This window comes from Amblyraja radiata, chromosome 7 (assembly GCF_010909765.2).
Source record: "Amblyraja radiata isolate CabotCenter1 chromosome 7, sAmbRad1.1.pri, whole genome shotgun sequence".
Classification (NCBI taxonomy): Eukaryota; Metazoa; Chordata; class Chondrichthyes; order Rajiformes; family Rajidae; genus Amblyraja; species Amblyraja radiata.
The window spans coordinates 45,365,467-45,387,462 of record NC_045962.1 but is presented as its reverse complement, the minus strand read 5'-3'; the positions used below and the strand labels follow the sequence as shown (position 1 = coordinate 45,387,462).

General features: G+C 44.5%; 1 protein-coding gene across 2 annotated transcripts in view; it reads left to right on the top strand.

The window, feature by feature from the left end:
- The window catches only part of pard3b (par-3 family cell polarity regulator beta), a 1,048,449-nt gene that overhangs the window by 117,289 nt on the left and 909,164 nt on the right, over positions 1-21,996 (top strand). The window lies entirely within an intron of this gene.

The window sequence follows — 21,996 nt, the reverse complement described above, 5'->3', positions numbered from 1 at the left end:
TGCTAAATTTCTTGAATTATTAAACAATGTATTCAACGGAATTCAAGCATGATAAACTCACGATTGAAGGAATGTAATCATTAGTATTCTGTAAACTGTGTATTATGGGCTCGTTTGCTGAACTCTCTGACCACATTTAACCCAAGGCATCTCTGGAGAATGCTTCACCTTAGTGAGATGTTATGTTTATTCATGACTGACTTTGACACTCTTCTTTCTTGTATCCTGTAACTCTGCCAAATTGTCATATATTGAGTCATAAAGCTTTTGCAACATTATTTTCCCCCCTGGGTATTTTTTTTTTGTTAACACGCAATTGTTTTAATTTTTAAATGGTGTCCAGTTGGGTGGAGTGAAGGGAAAAAATATTGGCTTAAATATAATTTGGTGATGAATAATTATATACATTATATGCTATTTATAATTCTTCCTACGATGACAGGGAAGTCGGGCAAAATTTGTTTGGCTGGGCCTGCTGAACTTGGATTGAGTTTGAATTGGCATGAAATAAAACATGCCTGTTGGCTTCACAAAAGAGCAATGCTGCTATTTTGGCAGTGGGGATCATTTTCACTGATCTCCCTGTCCCATTCTCCCCACCCCTGTGTCTGCGAAATAAACTGTGTTCCTAAGTCATTTAGAAGCTGCTGTTATGTGTGATGATACTTGGTATTGTTTGTGTACACTGTGGCAGAGATTCTCCATGATGGATGACTTGTGGAGTGAGTAACCTGAATTATGGTCTCCAGGTCTGCCTGAGATCTTACAGCCCTTTTGTTTGAACATCAGTTATGTGAAATTGATCTGTTTCAAAATACTCTCTAACTTTATAGCAGGCTTGTTGAAGGTGGTCTTTGAAGGTAACCAGCCGTTCTTGTTGTATCCTGTAGGAATGTTACAACATTTTGAGATTATAAAAATCAAGCCTGTAATTTATCCCATCAGATAAAGCATAAAGATAACTTTAAATTGATACCTAATTCACTTTCATATCTTCAGTATTAAAAAAAGTTATGGTCATTTTCATTCTTGGAAATTAGCATCTTGTTCCCTATTGCTTTTCCATTAACTTAACACAAAAGCTGTGATCGAGGACAGTCGATTGACATAAAAGCCCATAACTTTCTTAAAAAATAAGAGAACTGAATGAAATTTTCAGTTATTATAGATTGAAGCATCCTGAAACAAATGTGATACATCTTAAATGGGGGGGGGGGGGGGTTGCAGAATGGGAGAAGGGAGGAAATTAAAGCATATAATTAGTTAGTTACCTAATTGTAGATAATTACAAAATTGACCGTTGTGACAGAAATAGTAATAAACACCCAGACTGCCTTGAAAATTAAAAAATGTGATATTCTCAAGATCAGAAGTTTAATAATATTGTAACATTAAAACAAATAGTTGATACCCAAGAAAAAAAATCATATTCATCAGTGTCATCAAATCAATTACATTCATCTAAATTCAATTACTAGATCTAAACATCTATCCCATTCTTAAGAAGGCTAAAAATACTTTTTGAAATAAACAAATGTTTTAAATAGACAATAACACAAACTAATACATGAGTTAGATGTTCTTATGACATAATTGTGCAAACAAATAATGAATTTGGTTATCTTGAGAGTGGATTGTGATAGATCGGAATGTGGCTGCTGCCATGATTTAAGACCGCAAGACATGGCCGATATCGGGGCCTAAATAATATATTTTGAATCATCAGAATAAAATGAAACCACACCAAAAAGCAAGGTAAGATGTTAAATAAACGATATAACCTTTGTTTTGTCCTGATGTGGAAGCCCTTGATGTTGATTTTGATCCGTGATGTTCAAGGCGTTAGAAGTCACGTTTAACTTCAATCCAGCGATGCAATCACCCAGCAACTTTAAAAAAAAAAACTAAAACGGACGCGCAGAACGAATTTTTTTTTATCAACTTGTAAGTCAGAGCAAATACCTCTCTGACCACAATACAAACCTGAATTTTAATCCCCCCCCACCCCCACCCCCCACCACTGGAATCGCACGCACAGGCAGTGGCAGATCTGGAGAGCCGCTCATGGTAGGTTTTGTAACAACACTATATCATGTCAGAAGAATGGTTCTCCCATAGTCAGTGACACTACTCAACACTAATTGCTGCATTTGTTTCGGTAACTTTTAATTTAACACGACAGTTCCCCACAGTTTGTGATGTTTTGGACAGAACATGTCGTTCTTAAGTTACTGAATGAATAAGCCAGAGGCCTGGGCTAATAATTCAAACATACAATTTCAAATCCCATCATGGCAGATGTCGAATTTAAATTCAGATTAATTACTGAGAATGATAAATAAATTGGGCTAGTCTTGGTAATGCTGACCATAAAATTACCCGAATGTTGTAAAAACCCATCTAATCACTAGGGGAAGCAGGTTTGCCAGTATTATCCAGTTTTGCTTTCATGTCAATATAATCCTTGGTGTCCAAGCAGGCCATCAGTTCAAGGGTGCTGATGGGTAGGGATTATGTGCTGCAGAACTTTCCAATGATGCCAGCAAAGAATAAATGAAGAAATAATTAAAATTGTATGTTGATGGATATTTTCATTCATAGGTGGGACCAAAGTTGAGGCAGGTATTTAATATAATTGCATATTTTTAATTTTGCAAAAAATTGTGGTGAGCAACATGTGTAATTTAACTGAGTTTCAGAAGTCTCGCATGCAGAATAAGTAATTTACTGATGTAGATTTGACAATCAGTTTTAACCAAATTTTGCATAAACTTTGATAGTTCAGAGGGATATGGGCGAAATGTGGGTAAATGGGACACGCTTAGATGGGGCATGTTGGTCCGCAGGGACAAGTTGGACCAAAGGGCCTGTTTCCTTGCATGACTCCAGTTAGCTTGGGTACTTTTAACATATTAATTTATTTTCGTCCATCTTCCACATTTTCATCGCTTATCTGTAAGATTGCTTTTCTTTTAATCTTTCTGCTAGTCTGTTCTTTTTAGAAACGTCAGCTATTGTTTCTGTGCGGCCTGGCATTCATTAGAGTGCATAGCCTGACGTACAGGCACATTGGGGTGGACCAGGAGCACAATTTGGATGTTGTGTACATTGCTACATAAGCTTGATTATGTTCTAAGCATTTAGTTTTTAAGAAGGAACTGCAGATGCTGGAAAATCGAAGGTACACAAAAAACGCAGCGGGTGCAGCAGCATCTATGGAGCGAAGGAAATAGGCAACGATTCGGGCCGAAACTCTTCTTCAGACTCCTTCTAAGCATACTGATTTCAGGTCACAGCCTGACCAAGAAGACAACTGGAGTAGAAAATCAATCTGTAAAGGTCAGGAGAGGTTAAGGAATACAGATCCAAAAAAACAGTCTAGTGTTTTTGATAATTGATTGGCAGATGGTTGGATAAAGCTCTGAGAGGAAAAGACAACAAGTGTGAGATAAGGAATAAGGATTGAAGAGACATAAAATGTGAAGCCAGAGGAAGGAATATAGGTGGAAGGGAATGGGTGGGAAAGGGAGAAATGGGTGTGCAACCAGGTGGACCACAGGGAAGAGAGGAGATAAAGGAGACGGGGGCTGTATTTGCTGATTAGTTACCTAAAATTAAAGAATCTGTTGTTCATACTGTTAGGTTGTAAGCCACACAAGTAGAATACAAGGTGCCGTTCCTCCAGTTTGCATGTGACCTCACTCTGGCAATGGAGGAGGCCCAGGACAGGATGATCAGTATGGAAGCGGAGTTAAAATAGTTTGTCTACACTAAGTCACGTTGATGTAAGGGACGCCACATCAGGAATACAGAATGCAATAAATTAGGTTGGAGGAGGTGTACGTGAACCTCTATCTCACCTGGAACGACGACTGGGGTCCCTGGATGGATGTGAGGGAGGAAAGATAGGGACATCTAGATGTGTTACATCTTCAGCAGCTGCAGGAGAAAGTACCAAGGGAGGGGATAGTTTGAGTGGGAAGGGATGAATGAACCAAAGAGTTGCAAAGGAGGTGGCCTCTGTGAAAAGTGGAAAGGGATGGAGATGGGATGATGTGACTGGTGGTGTGATCATGTTAAAAGTGGCAGAAATGTTGATGAATGATGTGTTGGATGTGGAGGCTAGTGGCGTGAATTACCAGGGAAACTCTATTCTTGTTCAGCCTGGGAGAATGAGAGCTGCACTACAAGATACTGAGGAAATGTGGGTGAGAGATCTATCTACAACAGCAGGGGTGGGGGGCATTGGGGGGGAAATAACATTTAATAAAGAAAGTGGATATCTCTAATGTCCTGGAGTGGAATGCCTCATCTTGGGAGCTAATGCTGTGGAGATTGAAAAATTGCATGGAGGGGATAGCATCTTTGCAAGAGGCTGGGTGGACAGAGGTGCTGTGCAGATCTGTGGGAGTCGGTAGGTTGATAGTAGATGTTAGCCAATAGTGTGTCTGTGATGGAAACGGAGAGATTAAGAAAGAAGAGAGAAGTGTCAGAGATAATCCAAGTGAATTGCTAGCAATGCTAGCATTTATTTCAAGTGGACTAGAATACAAAAACAGGGATATGATGCTGTGGCTCTATAAGGCAATGGTCAGGCTGCATTTGGATATTGAGAGCAATTTTGGGCCCCATATCTGAGGAAGTATGCGCTGGCTCTGGAGACGTTTCAGAGGAGGTTTACGAGAATGATCCCAGGAATGAGTGGGTTAACATATGATGAGCGTTTGACTCGCTGGAATTTAGAAGGATGATGGGGTTCTCATTCAAACTTATCGAAGAGTGAAAGGCTTGGATAGAGTGGCTGTGGAGAGGATGTGGGAGAGTCCAGGACTAGAGGTCATGGCCACAGAATTAAAAGACGTTCCTTTAGGAAGGATATGAGGAGGAATTTCTTTAGTCAGAGGGTGGTGAATCTGCGGATTTCTTTGCCACAGAAGGCTGTGGAGACAAAGTCAACGGTTATTTTTAAGGCAGAGATAGATAGATTCTTGATTAGTAAGGGCGTGGGTTATGGGGAGAAGGCAGGAGAATGGGGTTAGGAGGGAGAGATAGGTCAGCCATGATTGAATGGCGGAGTAGACTTGATGGGCCAAATAGCCTAATTTTGCTCCTATCACTTATGACCATATGAATTTGAGGGCAGGGTGGAAGTTGGTGCTAAAGTTAACAAAATCAACAAGTTCTTCACGGGTGCAGGAGGCATTGCGGTTGTTTATGTAGTGAAGATCGAATTGGGGTATGGTGCCGGTGTAAGTTAGGAACACGGACTGTAACCAACAAAAAAGACACAGCTGTGGCCCCCGTGAGAGCCCATGGCTACACCTTTAACTTGAAGAAAGTGAGAGTCAAAAGAGAAGTTGTTGAGGGTGAGGTCAAGTTCCACCAGATGGAGGAGAGCGTTAGCAGAGGGAAACTCATTGAGTAGGCTGCAGATGCTGGTTTAAACTGAAGATAGACACAAAAAGCTGGAGTAACTCAGTTGGTCAGACAGCATCACTGGAGAAAGGGAATGGGTGACGTTTCGGGTCGAGACCCTTATTGAGTCTCTGTTCAGGGAAGAAGCAGAGGGACACGAGACCTTCCCGGTGAGGAATGGAGGTGTAAAGGTACTAGACAGATGTACAGATGAGGCAAGGGAGATCTAGGAAGTGAAAATTATGGACGTGTTGAAGAGCATGTGTGGTGCCTTAGATGTAGGTCGGAAGGGACTGGACAATGGTGGGACAGGGTGGATTCCAGGGTGGATTTGGAGATGTTCTGCAGAGCATGAGCACGTGGAAACAATAGGACTGCCAGGACATTTTCTAACATGGATGTCTTGAGCCTACTTGGGAGAATGGAGCAGCTGTACGCTGAGGTCTGTTCTATGAAACACGTCATGCAGCTACAGGCTGATGTAAGCGAAGATTTTCGTGCCATCACAGTGGGAATTGATCGCCGAGTGTGTGCATTGGAGCGCACCTTGGTCACTACTCCAGTGTGTGCATTGGAACGCACCTTGGTCACTACTCCAGTGTGTGCATTGGAGCGCACCACTGACCTGCTCAGGGCGGTGGTCCGGATGCGTCGGCGGCGACGGATGGAGCCATTGGCATGGATGGCATGGCACTGGGAGCTGCACCGACAGGAGCCTCTGGCTTAGTTGATGGAGAGAGGGCTGCGGCAGAGGGCCTTGCCTTAAACGTGGAGAGGGCTACGACAACGGATAGTCCCAGTGGATTAACGTCTTTGCCAGGCTCTCCAAAGTGGAGTCATGTTGTGAAAAAGGGTCGACGTCGTGTTCCAGAGAACACTGTTGGTAAGCCAAGATTGCGCACTATTACCACCGGGCAGAGAAAGAAATCCAGTAACGCTGTGCCTGTTATTGGTACTGGAGCTGCGGGCAACATCAAAATGATTAAGTCGAAGCTGGTGGGTGATTTTGCCTCCAAGTTTTCACCAGACCTACACGCCAAAACTTTATTTGTGTATCTTAAAGAAAAACTTGGCCGTGAGGTTACTTGTCAAAAGATTGACACTGTACGCAGTAGATACTGTTCATTTAAAGTATCTGCGGAATGTAATGAGGTTGGTGAAATGTACAAACCGGAGCTCTGGCCAGAAGGGGCATTTGTCCGGCACTGTTACGAGTCATCGGATCAAGCACTGCGCCTGCCGCGGGGGGGAATGAGTGCACCTGCTGGTGCTAGGGGCATTCACTAGTCTCGCTAAATGACCATTCGGGTACTATCGTACAACTGTCATGGCCTGTGTTTGGGCCAGTGCGCAGGGGATAAAGCTCGCCGCTCAGTTGTTGACAACCTTTTGGAGAACTGTGACATACTATGTATGCAAGAGACATTCTTAGCGAAGCAAGACTTGGACAAACTCAATTCTCTCAATGACAACTTTCATGGGGCTGAGTAGTCTACAACTGACCTTGGCATGGGAATAGTCAGAGGAAGGATATCAGGGGGGTGTGGGTATTCTACGGAACAAGAAGCTTGACTCATCAATAAATGTAGTTCGGTTTGATGCTGACTGGTGCATTGCAATACACTTTGCTCACAACGACAAGGAATTTGTTATCCTGAATGGGTATACACCCTACGAATGTCATCAGAATGAGGATGATTTTTTAAGTAGGCTTGTTTTCATCTATTTCTTTATTCAAAACAATAATTATTCTGGTGTATATGTCATTGGAGATATGAATGCAGATATCTCAGACAGGAACTCATTATTTGCCAATCATATGGCTCAGTTCTGTCAAGATAATAATTTTATATTGTCAAGCAAAGTGCTTTTACCTACAGATAGTTATACTTATATTAGTGAGGCCTGGCACACTACGCCATGGCTGGATCATTGTATTAGTATAGTTCCGGAAGTGGCGGCGCTGTGATACAGCTGCGGCTCGCCTGCAGTCTGTCTGTTTTTACTTTTTGTGTTGTTTTTTTTTGTCTAATTTAGTAATTTTTTTGGTTATTAGGTGGTGTTATGTGTGTGGGGGGAGGGTGAAACAGAGCTTTCTGTCTCTCCCTTCGGGGGAATGCGACTTTTTATCGTATCCCCCTTCTCTTCCCCCGTCTGCGCTGAGGCCTAATGGCGGAGCTGGCGGCCTCCAACCTGCGACCGACCTCGAGGGTCCGGAGGTAGAGCCAGCCAGGACTCACCAACGCGAGGCTGGCCGTCTTCGAGCTGTGGCGACGTCCGGGTAGCGGCACGACTCGGCGCTCCGGTGAGGGCGGACGGCGCGGAGCTGAGACACTCCTGTGTGAGCGGCACGGCTACTGGCTGGAAGGCGCTCCCGTGTGAGCAGCCCGGTGCGGGGCTGAGACGCTGCCGTGTGGGCGGACCGGCTCCCGGCTGGAAGGTGCTCTCGTGGGGGCAGCCCGGTGCGGGGCTGAGACGGTGCTACGGCGGCTGAGGCGGCGTTCTGGCGGCGGCGACCTGGATCCGGGGCTCGGCCGCGGGCCAGTGGAGGACAATGTCGGGAGCTCGCAGGTCACAGGCTGGTGCCTGTTTTCCGGAGCACCCGTTGCAACAGCTGCGGGCAGCTTCGACCACCCCCGGGCCGCGGAGCTTGAACCGCGGGACTGATGCCATCGCCCGGTGGGGTATCGCCTCGGCGCAGAGGGAGAAGAGGAGGGAAGAGACAGTAACTCTAAGACTTTTGCCTCCATCACAGTGAGGAGGTGTTTGGTGAACTCACTATGGTGGATGTTAATTTGTGTTTATTGTGTTTTGTTATTATTACATGTATGGCTGCAGGCAACAGCATTTCGTTCAGACCGAAAGGTCTGAATGACAAATAAAGGATTCAATTCAATTCAATTGATGCACATGCCTCATTGGGATGTATGAGCATTTTGTACGGGGCAGCAATGACTGATCATATATCTGTTGCTATGACAATAAATGTTGAACACCTACCTGTGGTATCCAGAGATGGAAATAGCTATAACACAGAAAAACTGGATTGGTCAACACTCACAAAGGAAGACATCTTAGCCTATTATGCACATACAAATAAATCCTGAAGCAATATTCATCTACCTAAAGATGCAATAATGTGTAGTAATGTTAATTGTAAGGATATGAAGCATTGGAGAGATATCTGCTCCGTGTATAATGATACAGTAAGCTCTTTACATGTAGGCAGTAAGCCCTACTGCAAGCATACAAAGAAGACACATAACATCAGGCCTGGCTGGAATAAGTGTAATGTATTCATACATATTCATATGTATGTTAATGAGTTGGTGTTCAACAGGGAATGGTGGGTAATAAACCTCTCTCGTGATCCAGGCAACCAGTGTGTAAGTTGTTATTTATTCTGCCGTCCGGAATATAACAAAATTGGCGACGAGGATGACAGCTGCGCCAAAGCCGCAAAGTTGAAGTGAATTGAGCCCCTCTGTCAGTGACGATGTCCTCAGGCACGCCAAAACAAGCAATCCAGTGGGCCGCGAGAGCTCGAGAACAAGACGCGGTGGAGGTGTCGGCCAGCGAAATTGCCTCTGGCCACCTCGTGAAGCGATCCACGATGGTCAGCAGGTGGGTAGCACCGCGAGACGGCAGCAGCGGGCCCACCAAATTGATGTGGACGTGCTGGAAACGGCAAGAGGGAACCACAAAATCCTGCACCGGTGCCCGCACATGTTGCTGGACCTTCGACATCCGGCGGGGAATACAGGCTGTGGCCCAGGCTTACAAAGCCTGCTTACAAAGGCCCTGCCAGACAAACTTGTCCGCCACCAGCGCAGAAGTCGCCCGGATGGAAGGGTGGGCGAGACCATGGATAGCGTCGAAAACCCGTCGCCGCCAACCCACGGGGACAATAGGATGTGGTCTCCCAGTGAAAACGTCACAGAGGACCGACACCACTGCTTGACCAAAAGGGACATCGGCCAACCTCAACCAGGAGGCAGCCGTCCTGTAACCGTCCATCTCACCACCCTCTCGTTGCGCGGTGGCCATCCCCGCATAAACCATGCCGGGGTCTACAGCCGCCACAGCCGGGAGAGCAGGACGAGACAAAGCATCCGTGACCAGGTTGAGCTTTCTGGCCACATGCTGAACATCTGTGGTGAACTCGGACACAAAAGCTAGGTGCCGTTGTTGACGAGCTGACCAGGGGTCGAACACCTTGGCAAAGGCTAACGTCAGGGGCTTGTGGTCAGTGAAGGCCGTGAAGGGCCTGCCCTCTAGGAAGTATCGAAAATGACGGACGGCCAAATAAAGAGCGAGGAACTCCCGGTCGAAGGCCCTGTAGCTGCGCTCCAGGGGTTGCAGGTGATGGCTAAAAAAGGCCACCGGCTGCCAGCGGCCATCGATGAGCTGCTCGAGCACCCCTCCGACAGCCGTATCAGAGGCATCCACTGTGAGGGCAGTCGAGGCAGTGGCTCGCGGGAGCACCAGCATGGTGACTTTGGCCAGCGCCTCGTTCGCACCATCGATTGCAGCCATGGCCTCGTCAGTTCACACGAGGTCCCGTGGTTTACCGGCGACATACTGAAACAAAGGGCGCATGATCCGGGCAGCCGCCGGCACGAAACTATGATAAAAGTTCACCATACCCTTGCAGCCCCTTGACAGTGAGCGGCCGAGGGAATTGTCGAATGGCCCCCACTTTAGCGGGCAGCGGGGCCGCGCCCTGCGAGGTGACATGATGCCCCAGGAAGGAAATGGAGCGCAGGCCGAAGTGGCACTTGGCAGGGTTGATGACAAGCCTGTGATCTTGGAGTTGCTGGAACAGCGCCCGCAGGTGCGCGCGATGTTTCTGGTGGGAGCGGTTGGCGACCAGAATATTGTCCAGGTATATGAAGACGAGCTCTAACCCCCGGCCCACCATGTCCATGAGCCGCTGGAAAGTCTGCGCAGCATTCTTTAACCCAAACGGCATGTGCAGCCATTCAAAAAGGCCAAATGGGGTGATGGTAGCGGTCTTGGGCACGTCATCGGGGTGGAGGGGAATCTAGTGGTAGCTGCGCACCAGGTCCACCTTGGAAAAGAAAGTAGCACCCTCCGGGTGGGCCGTGAAATCTTGAATATGCGGGACCGGGTAGTGGTGCACGGTCGTGACGGCGTTCAAGCGCCGATAATCCAGCATGTCAACCAATAACGAAAAGGCCCGGAGGAAATCGGCGCCCAGCAACTGTTGGGACACTTAAAGTCCGCGACAGTTAAAGTCCACGAATACGGTCAGGAGTCGAAAACGAGGGAGAAAGTCCACGTGCCGTACGTGCAAATGGGGCTACAGTTGACGGTGGACAGGACGGGACCACGCTTACCGGCACGGGTGTCCAGTCCAGTCGGGGGGAGGATGCTCACCACAGCCCCGGATTCGATGAGGAAGAGAAGCCCGGAGCAGCGATCCCGAACGTAGAGGCAGTGATTCTGGTCGATCGCGATAGCCTCTACTGACGATCGGCCGAGGCATTTCCTGGAAACGAGCAGGGGACGCGGCATCGTCGGGCCTCGGCACCCCAGCATTGGTGGTAGTAACACCACTGGCGCTTACCACGGTCTCCGGCGAGCGGCTGTGTTGCGGCGACGAGAGCGGAGGGTTGGACATCTCTGTGAGGCTGCTGGTGCACGGGCATTGACACCCGATTGATGGACCCACCGTCCTGCTGCTGGCGAGCCATAGTTCGTCGGCCCATTCAGCGAACTGCAGGGGGCTGGCGAAGTCCGACCCAGCGAGGAGCAGGCGGATGTCATCGGGCATCTGATCCAGGAAGGCCTGCTCGAACAGCAAGGCTGGTGGCCGTCCATCAGAGCGAGCATCTCGCTCATGAGAGCGGACGGTTTGCGATCGCCGAGGCAGTCCATGTGGAAAAAGGGGGGCAGCGCGATCGCGGTGGCTGAGCCCGAAAGTGCGGAGCAGCAGCGCCTTGAGGCCCTCGTACTTGCCGATCGCTGGTGGATCCTGCAGGTAAGGCAGCAAATGCGTGGTAGTCTCTTGGCTGAACGCCCCAGCCACGAGTGGCGTTCGCGACGATATTGCGGAGTTCGAATTGGGCCTTAATACGGGCGAACCACACTTGAGGCTGCACCGCCCAGAAAACGGGCAGTTTCAGGCCCACGGCGTTTTGCTGGGCGAGCTGGGCGTTGAGGTTAACGGCGACATTCGTTGTTGAGGTCCGAATTCACGATCAAATCGGTGGGGTCGCCACTTTGGCGAGACGAGAGACGAGTCCGTTGAGTAAAATACATTTCTTTATTTGAATCAGCAAACAAAGCAAATAACTCAACTTTGGCGTTCTGGGTCAGCCAAATATAACGAAGCTCCTGTTACTTGACTAACTGTTGAACCAAAAACCCGGGAAAACACACCCGCGGTCACGTGATGGCGCCAGCCAATAGCGAGGGTTCGTATTGCCCCAAGCCACCACTAGGTGCCGCTACACAGCATTATTTATCGTGGAGGAAGAGTATGGTATATCTAATCTGTTTGGATAGCGTGCAAAAAATTTTTTTTTCACTTTATCTCAGTATATGTGACAAAAATAAACCTAAACATTGCAGATGCCCTAACTTTTTTTTCTAATTCTCTGTTCTCAAAAATGAGAAAATATACACCAACTAACCTGACTTTTGTTGATAGGAAATTGCAGGATAGAGTGGGTAATGGGTGTGGTGACATAAATGCCTCAGGAAATATCCTGCTGATCAGATTGTTCTACTATGGACAGTTAAAGGGTGGTTCATGACTGATTAATTAAATAAATGGACAAGGAATGCTAATGGATACAAACATAAGAAATGAGTGTGGGCCATTTGGCCCTTCAAGCCTGCTCTACCATTCATGTAATTTTCCAGCACTATCTTAATTTCCCATGATTCCCTTAATGTCCAGAAACACACATACCTGTGCTTTGAATAAACAGAACTGCCTCCATAATCCTCCTGGGAAGAGAATTCTAAAAGGTTTACCACCCACTATGTTAAGATATTTCTTCTTATCTTAGTCCTAAATGACCTACCCCTTACTGTCAACAAATTCCCAGTTGATCTGACAGAACCACTCCGGACAGATAAAGAATTGACTCATGACTGATAAACTCCAGAACTCAGCCAGAGAAAACATCTTCCTTCCATCTAGCCTGTCAAGTATTTTAAGAATGTTGTATATTTTAATAAGATCTCTCATTCTTCTAACCTCTGAATAATAAAATCGCAGTCTACCCGGTCACTTTTGTTATAGCAAATCCTCCATCCCTGGAATCAAGAGGGTGGCACGGTGGCGCAGTGGTAGAGTTGCTGCATTACTGCGCCAGAGTCCTGAGTTTGATCCTGACACAGGTACTGTCTGTCCGGGAGCTCCGGTTTCCTACCACACTCAAGTCATCCAGGTTTGTAGGCTAATTGGCTTGGTAAAATCGTAAATCCTCCCTAGTGTACGCAGGACAGCATAAAAGTGTGGAGATCGTGGTGGGCCGAAAGCCCTGCTTCAAACTAAAGAATCCAGTGAATCTTCACTATATTCCCTCGAGAGCAAGTATGTACTTTCAATACTGCACTAAGGCCCTATAGTATTTATGGAGAGACGAGTGCAGATGCTGGAATCTGAAGCGAGAATCAATTTGCTCCAGAAACTCAATTGGTTGAGCAGAATCTGGGGGTGGTCAACATTTTTGGTTAAAACTATCATGCCGTACAGTGTTTACATGGACTTCCAGGAATAATTTGTTTATAATCTCTTGAAGTAATGTTTAAATAAAGTTAAAACTCAAGGGTGGGAAAAAATATCAGTTAACCACGTTTTTTCCTCTCTGTTCATAGATGAGATTTATTTCATAAGTTTTCCCTCGAACTCCAATATAAAAAAAAAATAATGTTACCTTGAACATTTTTATCTTCATCCTAACATGACATTTCCTTTTGTGGCTCCACCTTTTTTTCCTCCCTTTCTAACATTTCTTAGTTCTGAGAAATGGTCGCTGATCTGAAGAGTGAACTTTGTTTCTCACCACACCAATGCTGCGTGACCTGCTCCCAGCAATTGCATATTCTGTTTTGGATTTCCAGCTTTTGCAGTTTTTCATTCCAAAGGCCAATTATTGATCTGTCTTGGAAATTAAATGAATAACAGGAAGGAGCAAGAGAGCATATGTGATGGGTGCAGACTCATTGTCCAGGCATCACTGGAGGTTGCCTCCTGCTATCAGTCAATAACATGCTGAGCATGATGAAATACTTCCCATCTGCCTGTACGAGTGCACCCCCAACAACCAGTGAAAAGTGTAGCATCTACCAGGACAAAGCAGTTTGTTTGATTGTGCCCTATTTACTAATCTAAATGTTGTATTTCTCTACTGCTAGTTTATCATGCTGCAGTTAGTAATTATCACAAAATCTACTGCAGTTTCTCCCCAAGGCTAAACCTGTCAACCCCTCTGAAACCTGCCATCTCTACCGCCCAAAATATGGGTAAAGGGCGCATGATAACATCACCATCTGGAGGCACCCCTCCACATTGCACACTACCCTGTTACTTGCCATGGTTATGGTGACAGGGTCATGGCTCGCACCTGTCATCTTGAGAGCATTTTGAGAAGGTGAAAAAAATGTTGGCCTCATCATGGAGGGGAAATGTTTAAAAATAATTATAAACATTGTGACTGAAAGCATTAAATAAGAAAGAGATGCGAATTGATTGAGAAAATGGAACAACAGAGGAAAATAAATTACGACAAATGTGAGGTCAACCACTTTTAATTAAAAAACGACAAAGACCATGTAAATGTTATGTGTAGGAAAGAACTGCAGATGCTGGTTTAAATCAAAGGTGGACAGAAAATGCTGGATTAACTCAGCGGGTCAGGCAGCATCTCTGGAGAGAAGGAATGGGTGACAGCGCGCAGCTATGTGTCTTAAATCGCTGATAAATTGTTCGACAGGCTCGTCGACCTACTGTAAACGGGCATAGAACTTTGTTCTTTCGATTATACGGTTTGATGGCAAGTCTGAATTTTCTGAGTAGAACCGCTGGGTTATCAATGGTCTCGGCAGGCACTAGGACCTGCCCGTTGCCATCCAGAATGGCAGGTGTAAACTCAAAAGTTATCGGCACGATTCATTGCCTCTGGACCCGCTAGATTGAGCAGTAGTGATGCTTTCAAGTCATCGGGGTCATTCCGATGAACAAAGCGGATATAATGAGTGTAATCACGTTCAAAAAGACGCCATCATTCAGCGATGTCTGAATCAAAGATCAAAGGGCTCGGTTTGCGGCAGGTTAGCCATAATGGAGAGAGATAAATGATAAAATAAAACTGATAAAATAAAAGAATCCCGGTAAACAGCAGAATGAGTCGAGTCACGTTTCTGACACCATGTAATTATTATTATTATTATTAAAGCTTTATTTCAGACACAGGTCCATATAACACATCAAACAGTACAAAGAATTACAAAGATACATTAAAAAATTGCATATTAGCCTAAAATATATATAAGCTATTGCACCAATGCCGTCTTAGCCTAGAAGTGAATCTATAGCAGCTTTTCAGAGGGCTGACTAGGGCTTCAATTATGTGGTTCTCTGATTTGTCCAGGCGACACATAAAACTAAACATCAGCTGTCTTAAGAGTGCCTCACAGGTTGGCACTCTAGTAGACACAAACAATTGACTGGCACTATGCCACCTAGGGACACGAAGCAGCAACCTCATTGCATCATTGTATGCAAACTTAAGCCTCTGCATACTCTTTTTCTTATAATTAGACCACAATTGAGCAGTATATAACGGTGTGATGTAGGTTCTGAACAGGGAACACTTCACAGAATCAGAGCACATATAAAACTTCCTTATAAGCATGTTGGCTTGAAGATAAATTTTACAGCGCTGTCGGTAGAGGTCTTTGTCATCCATCCAGTCATCAGATATGACATGACCTAAGTATTTAATTTCCTCACACACAGCAAGAGGACTGTCTGACAAATAAAAGGTCGGAAAAGTTGATTCCCTGTCCTCAGCGCTTCTAATTACCATTATGCGGCTTTTCTTAGCGTTATACTTAATGTCATAATCAAGGCCATACTGAGAGCACACCTTCAACATCTGCTGCAGCCCAGCACAATATGGACAGAGCAGGACCAGGTCATCTGCATACATCAGATGATTAACAATAGTGTTGCCCACAAGACAGCCAGTTTTTAGCCTATTTAACTGATTTGACAATTCGTCCATATAAACATTAAATAAAATAGGAGACAAAATTCCTCCTTGCCGCACTCCGTTACTAACACAGAATGGAGCAGATACAACATTGTCCCATTTAACGTGAAACGTTTGATGGGCATACCAGAACACTAAGATTCTCACTAAGAATTTAGGGGCACCTCTATTTAGCAATTTTACAAACAAGTGTTCATGGTTAATTCTATCATGTGTTTTGCTGTTATTCATTACTGTGACCTCTTTCCAGAAGTTAGTAAGGTTGTTATTCTGTAGCTTCCTGGCAAGCGAGTCTGCTCTCATTGTGTTTTCATTTTTCTTAATAAAACGAAGTGCATATTAATGAAGTGCATCTAGCATTTGTGCGTTTTTTTCATATCTAGCAATACTCCCTGTCTAGGCCTACCTGCCTCTGACCAGAGTCTAAAGGCCAGACTCGTACACGGATAAAGATACAACACATCTTTATTAAACACTTACAGCATTGGATCTGCAGTACGTTACATGTCCGGGCAGCTACATCTACTGCCTGACGTAGGCGAGTTTTTAATGTTATAAAGTATGTACTCGGCAGGGCTACGACTAACAAGCACTCTAATTGGCTAGCATGCAATAGCCGATCTACACATAACCTCCAGCGATGTCTGTGCGATACTCCCGTACTTTATGCAAGATTCCAGCATCTGCAGTTCCTTGTGTCTGCAAGATCACATTCACTGATTTTTATCCTGCCTTATGTACTACCTATCAACACCTGACATCTTTCCTAACCATGGAATTCCAATCACACAGCGTTTGTAAATACGTAGGTCTGTGCCTACTTCTCTTTGAGCTGTCAGGATTATTTCATCCTGTGCTATGTCTCTGTCCACATGTATTCCAAAAAAAAGCAAAAATATTTTTTCAACTGGGTAACAGGATAGATCCCTCATGTGAATCCTAACTCCTGGAAAAGGATCTTGTGCTGGATTGGCCTACCATGGCAGGTATTTTCTGACCAGAAACTGAGAGATGAGATTTTTACAAGGAGCTTCTACTGTCGAGCCTGTTCATGAATGGCTTTTGTAATACAGCTGAACATCCAGATTGCTACTTATCTGTCCTCAACCCTGATTCCTTTACCTCATGAATGACCTGCCTTAGGTAATATTATTTATGCACAGACTGTCATATCTTCAAAATTCTTTAAAGAAGCAAAGCATAGCGTATGGAAATTGTGGAGGAAGGTAATTGGCTAACAATATGTCACAGAGGTAGAAAATTGCTGGGTAAAGAAATGAAGTGGGGGTAGATAACTGGATGAAAGTAAGAAATAATGTAATTGGATAATGATGTGAAGCAGAGGAATATTTGGACAATAATTTGTAGAGGATAAAAATGTAAAGCAGTGGAAGATACGGTTTTATAAAGTAAAATTTGTAGATGCTGGAGATATTTTAAATAAAACACTCAGCAGATCAGCATCCTTGAAAAGAGACACGGCACTGATGTTTCAGATCGATTACACCTTGGGAGGAATATACTGGCTTTGGAGTGAGTGAAGCACAGATTCGCCTGAAGGATGCTGGAGATAAAGTGGTTAAATAATGAACACAGGTTAAAGGGTAGTCTGTTCCAGTGTTGAATTTCAGCAGAAAGGCTAGAGTACGTGAGTTTTGTTTTGCATATGGGCGTTGGATACATCCATGAAAACATTCTCCATAGTAATCCATGAGTCTAATGAAGCGCTGGGTATCTAAGAATCTGTCACCTTCCAGGATTCATCAGTGAGAGGACCTACCTCAACCATGACAAGCCAAATTGATTGTATTTTCTTTTCTGTGTACATTGGTTTGTCGTCACAGACAGAATAATGGAGGGAAAATCAAGAAGGGAGTCGTCCCGAAACATCACCCATTTCTTCTCCAGAGATGCTTCCTGTCCTGCTGAGTTACTCCAGCTTTTTGTGTCTTTCTTTAGGCCAAACTGTTCATGCTTTAACAATAAAGCAGCACAGTGGCGCAGCGGTAAAGGTGCTGCCTTACAGCGCCAGAGACCCAGGTTTGATCCTGATTCTCTGCATGGAGTTTGTAGGTTCTTCATGTGACCGCGTGGGTTTTATCCAGGTTCTCCAATCTCTTCCTACACTCAAGTCGTACAGGTTTGTAGGTTAATTGGCTTTGGTAAAATTGCCCCCAGTGTGTAGGCTAGTGTTAATGTACGGGGTAATCGCTGGTCGGCGCAGACTCCGTGGCTCAACAGGCTTGTTTCCGTGCTGTATCTCTAAAGTACTAAAGTAGTAAAGTTCACCTTACTTTCATGGAGGAGAACCTGGTCTGTAATGTACAGTAGCTGCATGAATTTCATGAAGAGGATGATAATAATGCCCTCCTCTTGCTGGCAGGTATCTTCTCCAGCAACACAAGTTGCCTCACAATCACTTCTAAAATTTTCTTTTGACTTCCATTGAGAGACATTTTCTGACACAAGAAGAGAGTAATGTAATATGATGGTTAGCAGGTGGCAATTACCTTTTCCTCATATGCGACTGACAACAGACAAGCCATTCCATTATCAGGTTGAAATTATTGTTGCCAATTCTGGGGAGACTTGCATCCATTCAGGGAAGATTATTGCGGAAGTGAAAACAGGACTGTGTACCGTTTGCCACTATCTCTTGCGATACTGGCTAGTTTGTAGCTATTTCGTTTTTCTAATGAAACTTATTCCCATAATTCGGAAACTGCACTTGTAAACAAGGAACCATTTTTTTTATTTTGGGACCTTTTTTTAATATGCAGATTACAATATGGTGTTTCCCCAACATTTCACCTTTGACTCCAAGAGTTCAGCCAAAATTTAAAAAATGAGGCAGAGTTGCGTCAAAAGCAGGAAATCCTATCCTAAACATCTGCAACATTGATTTATCCAATGGGAAATACATGTGTCACAACAGATTAAAACTCTACGTTTTTCATTGAATAAAGACCAAGTTAACATTTATGACTAGAAATTCTCCATTGACACAATACAAAGCTAGCTAGAGAGGATTGGTGAGCCATTGAAGTTGAGTTGGATCACCATGAATCAACTGATAAATGATAGTCTGTCTGTCTGAAATAAAAGTTTGTCTGTCTGAGGAGGTTTCTGCTGGAATAAATATTTCCGCTAAGACTGCATTAGCTCATAGAAGAGACCCCAATTGTTAGAAGGTCATGTTGTGCTCTATCTAGGCAAAAGCTACCAGAAAGTATATTTAAATATTACTCTTTCCCATTAATGCGTGTGAATTGTTACACAAATAAGTACAGTAATGCAGGTAATGGTGACAAACTATCATGATCCTGCTTTCATTTCCACAATAATATTTCCTGAATGGTTATTAGAATAAAGGGGAGGTCATTTAAGACTGAGGTGAGAAAAAACTTTTTCACCCAGAGAGTTGTGAATTTATGGAATTCCCTGCCACAGAGGGCAGTGGAGGCCAAGTCACTGGATCGATTTAAGAGAGAGTTAGATAGAGCTCTAGGGGCTAGTGGAGTCAAGGGATATGGGGAGAAGGCAGGCACGGGTTATTGATAGGGGACGATCAGCCATTATCACAATGAATGGCGGTGCTGGCTCGAAGGGCCGAATGGCCTCCTCCTGCGCCTATTTTCTATGTTTCTATGTTTCTACGAATGGATAGAACACCACTGACCACCTTTTACAATCATGCAATTGTTCTTTTTATGCTAATTGTGTTTTGCCCCAATGTCTTTTTTGTACAGCTTTTTTACGATCTTGCAGAATTTTATGTATACTATGTCTTTATGTGTTTGTCTGAGTCTGCAATGCTGTTGCAAGTAAGATTTTTATTATATATGCATGTCACCGTACTTGTGCATATGACAATAAACTTGGCAGGACTTGACATCTACAGAATACCTCTTCATCAGTCATGGTACTCCAACCAGAATACTTACTGCCCAGGCCTCTAGGGTACTGTAACAGCCAGAGTTGGATGAAGAAGATAAGTGAGCAAAGTATTCATCAGGATGTTAGTGATCTATGCAGAATGGATGAACAAATGGTTTTAAAACTCAACAATGATGGCTGGTACAGTGATTTTCTGACTTCTCAGCAGAGTGCGAATCCACTATCCAATGCAATCAGATACTGATCGATATGTTAGCAAGGAGAGCCATTCATTTGAGGGAGATGTGTGGGTCCAACATCGGATCCCTGTCTGATTTCTCCTGGATATGATTAACAATCACTTCATTGTGCATTCTCATTTCAGCATTAGCCTCAGAGTCTGCATTGAGAACCTGCAAAATATTTGGCTTTTGACCGCTGATGTTGAAAATTAATAATCTGTCTGCCTTGATTAACAGGAGTAGATGGAGCATCCCAGAAGAATTAATAGTCAGAAGAAAGTCAGAAATAATTTTTAATAGCCTCTGCAGATGCCAGCTCCAAGATCATCTCATACAAAGAACATGTAACAGGCAGAGGACGAAAGGTCCCTCTGTCAACCACTATCTCCTTTTAATCCCGTCAGTCTTTGGTTTCTTTTTACCTTGTCACCGGTTGACCCCTTTTATCCTCTGTACTGATTGGCTCCTTCCACTTAGTAGTATGGATTTGTTCAACCATCCAATTAGTGACTTTAATGTAGCAACAACCAGTCTGGTCATCTTTGTCCCTTACCTCAATATAGTCCTGGTGCACTCAATCAGAGATGTGAGGAATGCAAGGAGTACCTCTCATTACTCCGGAACGACACCCAGAGAATATTTACAAGGATGCTGCCAGGACTTGATGGCCTGAGCTAAAGGGAGAGGTTGGGCAGGCAAGGAGTCTATTCCTTGGCGTGCAGGAGGCTTAAGGGTAATCTTACAGGAGTGTAAAATCATGAGGGGAATTGATAGGGTGAATACACAGAGCCTTTTACCCAGGAGAGGGGAATCAATAACCAAAGGACATAGGTGTAAGGTGGGGAGGAGAAAGATTTAATAGGAACCTGAGGGCAACTATTTTACTGTGTGGATTGAGGTATATGGAACAAGCTGCCAGTGGAAGTAGTTTTGGCAATAACTATAACAGCATTTAACAGACACTTGGACAATTACATGAATAGGAACTATTTAGAAGGATATGGGCAGAATGGGGACAAATGCAATGAGCTTAGATGGGGCACCTTGCTTGGCATTGACAAGTTGGACTGAGGGGCCTGTTTCCGTACTGTATGGCTCCATGACTCTATCTATAACAGCTGCTAGATGCTGAGTAGTGAGGAGTGTAAGGTTTCAAGAACTTGTTTTTGTCATGTGCGATGATCTGCATCTGAAGCTGTAATGGTCTGACCTTTGACAATTGATCTCCAGCCAAGGTCCATATACCTCAACAATGGCTTTTATGATTGCAGCAATCATATTGGTACAGCTAAGTTGGCAGTCGCCGTACCTTTTCATGAGCATTTTCATAACAAGAGGATTTCAGTATAGGAGTAAAGAGGTTCTTCTGCAGTTGTATAGGGCTCTGGTGAGACCTATACAACTGGTACAGTTTTGGTCTCCTAATTTGAGGAAGGACATCCTTGTGATTGAGGCAGTGCAGCGTAGGTTCACGAGATTGATCCCTGGGATGGCGGGACTGTCATATGAGGAAAGATTGAAAAGACTAGGCTTGTATTCACTGGAGTTTAGAAGGATGAGGGGGATCTTATAGAAACATATAAAATTATAAAAGGACTGGACAAGCTAGATGCAGGAAAAATGTTCCCAATGTTGGGCGAGTCCAGAACCAGGGGCCACAGTCTTAGAATAAAGGGGAGGTCATTTAAGACTGAGATGAGCAAATAAATTTTCACCCAGAGAGTTGTGAATTTTTGGAATTCTCTGCCACAGAGAGCAGTGGAGGCCAAGTCACTGGATCGATTTAAGAGAGAGTTAGATAGAGCTCTAGGGGCTAGTGGAGTCAAGGGATATGGGGAGAAGGCAGGCACGGGTTATTGATAGGGAACGATCAGCCATGATCACAATGAATGGCGGTGTTGGCTCGAAGGGCCGAATGGCCTCCTCCTGCACCTATTTTCTATGTTTTTAAGAACAGGTTTAACTGTGTGATTCTAGAACATCCTTGAAATATTGAGCTGCATTCCGTGCTTTCCAACTGTTGACTGATTATTCAGTCCCTTCCTGCTAATTATTTCATCTGGAGTCAAGCTATTAAATAATGTCAGGATTCTCAATCATTTGTGAAACCTGTCCATGCCTCTCTGGCACAGAGAAAATGAGGCTTTAAACCATTTGGTTTTAACTTCCCTTCATTGAATTTTGCTGGTGGCATTGAATTTGTGCAGATG